Source organism: Poecilia latipinna, unplaced genomic scaffold (assembly GCF_001443285.1).
Source record: "Poecilia latipinna isolate Pla-1442-1.1 unplaced genomic scaffold, P_latipinna-1.0 Scaffold1735, whole genome shotgun sequence".
NCBI lineage: Eukaryota > Metazoa > Chordata > Actinopteri > Cyprinodontiformes > Poeciliidae > Poecilia > Poecilia latipinna.
In genome coordinates, this window is record NW_015114351.1 from 37,112 (window position 1) to 40,721 (window position 3,610).

At 34.1% G+C, this 3,610-nt stretch overlaps 1 protein-coding gene across 1 annotated transcript in view; it reads right to left on the reverse strand.

Moving 5' to 3' along the window:
* LOC106964905 (D-threo-3-hydroxyaspartate dehydratase) overlaps positions 1 to 299 on the reverse strand; it is an 8,218-nt gene extending 7,919 nt beyond the window's left edge. The window contains exon 1 of the mRNA XM_015060686.1: positions 225 to 299. The gene's annotated coding sequence lies outside the window, so the exon portion shown is untranslated. The remainder of the gene's footprint in view (positions 1 to 224) is intronic.
* Positions 300 to 3,610: the final 3,311 nt, after the last annotated feature.

Genomic DNA, 3,610 nt, shown 5'->3' on the forward strand with positions numbered 1-3,610 from the left:
CAAAGAATGTGGGATTAAAAAAAAAATGGTGATTGGACAATATTTTTTTCCTGGTAGTCAGGAGGATATAGAACTTTGCTCCCTGGAAACTATCTTCTGTTTTTATGATTTTCAGAAGTTTTTATTAGTCTGCCAGCGGGCAGTGGGTAACTCTACACTTGAAGAAAGTGCATCTGACCACACAAACAAAGGTGGGCCAATAACTGTGCAGAAAAAAGATTTACCTTTCAGAAGCAGAGATGTCTTTACACCGCTGTGTCACGAGAATGTACTTCGCTACGGCGTCCCTTAAGGGCCAAAATGCGCTAACTTGACTCTTAAACGTCTGTAGTTCATTCATTTTGATTTCATGTCTCCATACACAGATTATTTCAATTATTGAATAAAATCAAAAATAATTACGACTGCATGTTTTGAATGGTAAAAATAGTTATTCTGGTATTCTATTTTAAATAAGTTTCTGTTTGAATAATTGTATGTAATAAAGTGATTGAAATGTAATTTTAAAACTGAAGAAATTCTTGAAAATATTATACTTTTCTTACTGGTTTTATTTTATTTGCATAACCCTTTCGGTAACACTTTATTTGACACGGTGTGCATAAGACTGACATAACACCTGACCTGACCATGAAGGAGTCTTTATGAACGTCTATGACATTTTGAGCTCACAGATACGAAGCAGTAAGAGGTGGGAGGGGTAACATCTTGGTTCGAGTGATATTTGAAAAAAACAAAAAACAAAAACAAAACAAAACAGGAACGCTCCGTCGATAGCACCTGATAATATATGTTACCTGGCGCTTACTATATCAAATCTAAAGGTGTTTTTGCCATAATCTGGATTGTGAGTGGATCAAGATGGCTAGTAGTAGTGAGGGACTTTTAGAAGATGAAAATATGAATATAGGATGGTCTATGGTAGAAAAAAGAAGAGGAGGAGGTGGGAAAGATAAGGCTAAAAAGGGAATAAATGCTGGTAAAAGATCTCTTGAGGATGAGGAAGAAAGAGCTGAGATAAGGAAGAAAATAATGATGGAAGATTTTAAAATGATATTAAAATTTAAGGCTGGACAGGATATGACTGGAGTAAGTCCTATCAGTTTGTCAAATGGATTAAAGAGAGCTATTGGAGATGTAGAACTAGCTAAAGTCTTAAGGGATGGAAGCCTACTTATCATTTGTAAAAGTGCTGAACAAAAGAATAACGCTCTAAAACTACAAATGGAGTGTAAATAAAGAAGTGCTGGAGAGAAAGCTTGTGAAGGAAGAAAGAGGAGTAAAAGGAGTAATATCAGGGATTCCTGTAGGAGAAAACTTGGATGAACTAAAGAAAATAATCAAAGGAGGAGAGATTACAGGTATCAAACGATTACAGGCTTTTAAGAATGGGGAGAAAATGAGCTTTAATGTAAGAGCCTATATTCCACCTCCTCTCAGATGTTATAAATGTCAAAGATATGGACATACTGCAAACGTTTGTAAAGGGAAACAGAGATGTGGTAGATGTGGAGGCAAACATCCTTATGGTGAGTGCGGAAATAATCCTGTTAAATATTGTAACTGTGGAGAAAGTCATACAGCAGCATATGCAGGATGCATGGTAAGAAAAGAGGCAGCTGAAATTCAAAAAGTTAAAATTGATAAGAGAATTACTTATGCTAAAGCAGTAAGAGAGGTGAAGTATAATGATAAGTTATGAAAGGAATAAAGTGGTAGACAATAAACAATGTAATATTACATTAGAAAAATGTATTCCTTTTCTTGCATATATCATAAATTGCTCAGAACAAGCAAAACCTAAAACTGAAAAAATAAAAATCATAGTAAAGGAAGCAATAAAATTCTTCAATGTCAAAGATTTATCTTGGGGAAAAAATTCATGACGAACTGAGACGTGGTGAAAGATCACTGAACCTGAGGCATGTCAAACTATCACATAATTCTAATATTACAATGGAACGCTTGCAGCCTAATAGCAAATGGTCAGGAATTTTAAGGCTTCATTAATAATCTAAATACAAAACCAGATATAATATGCATTCAAGAAACATGGCTCAAACCATCGTTTCTGTTTAGTAGTTTAGTATTCATGGTTACTCTGTTTTACCTAAAGACAGGATAAATGGGAATGGAGGAGGTTGTGCTATATTCTTAAAGGAAAACATAAAATTTATTCTTTACATTCAAAACGATATGACTTCATATTAGACTCGGGGTGATACAACACCCAAGATTTATGGTCACAATCTTAAAAAAACAAAACAAAAAAAAACAACAACAAAAAAACTCTTACCTTTATTATTTTTTAATAATAAAAAAATGATAATTTTTTTAAAACAAACCTTTGGGGAGATAAAACCAGATACTATTTCCATTCATTAAAAAGGATTTCAACCAGTTTACCTTTAAGACCACATTTAAACATTCAAAGTCAATAGCTTGTAAACCTCTATCTTTAAAGTCTTTTACCATATTTGCTTTCTTTAAATAGTGGACTTGATTTTTCCAGATAAAATTAAAGTTCTATTGATCTATAGCTTTAATATATTTGTTAGGAATGGCCATAGAATAGGCTGGGTATATGCATTGGGAAAGTGACTCCATTTTGGTTAAACAGGTTCTCCCAAACAGGGTCAGATCCTTTTGGAGCCATCTATTTAACTGAGATTTGCAATTCTGTATTGTGTTCTCTATGTTAGCGGTTTCACTAAGTTTAGCATCTCTGGTTATTAAAATTCCAAGATATTTAACTGAAGATTTAATGGGAATACTATAAGCTTATGTCAAATCAGAGCCATGAATCACCATCAGTTCACACTTCTGCAGGTTTAAGGTTAATCTTGATGCTTTGGAGAAAGTATTAATTAACTCCAGAACTTTAGAGGTTTGGTCTAGAGACTCTTAAAAAAAACTGGCATCATCAGCTAGTTGATTGATTATAATTTGGTCATCAAAAATCTTCAATTTAGGTATATTTGAGTTTTTTATCCCTGTTTTTCTCCCCTGTTAATGGTGAAACGTGGAGACGTACCGTGTGGAAGTGCAACTGAACTTGTGGTGCCGTTATAAAAGCTTTCTATTATTCTACAAAAGTTAGGCCCAAATCCAAACAAGTGTAAAACTTTGAAAAGAAACCGATACTCCAACATGTCAAAGGCTTTGTAGAAGTCTGGGAAAAGACTGAAGCCTTTATCCTCAATCAGGTTACTGTACTCAAGTAAATCCTGCACCAGTCAGATGTTATTGTGTATAAATCGTTTGGACATAAAACCTGCCTCAGTTTCAGAAATAACATCCTTAGGACCAGTTTTTAATCTATTTGTGTAGATGTATGTCAATAGTTTATAATCACAGTTTAGAAGAGTAGTCGGACCATAGTTGTCTAGAACCTTGTTGTCTCTTCCTAGTTTTGGTATAAGGGTGATAAAGCCTTGCTTCATGCTGTGTGGAAGTGAATTATTACATAAGATCTCTATACAAACCTGGAATATAAATTATCTTAGATAAACCCAGAAATGTCTATAGAACTTGTCTGTAAGACCATCAGGGCCGGGGGATTTATCCAGTTTCAAGCACATGATGGCGCTGTCTAGTTCTTCCATATTAA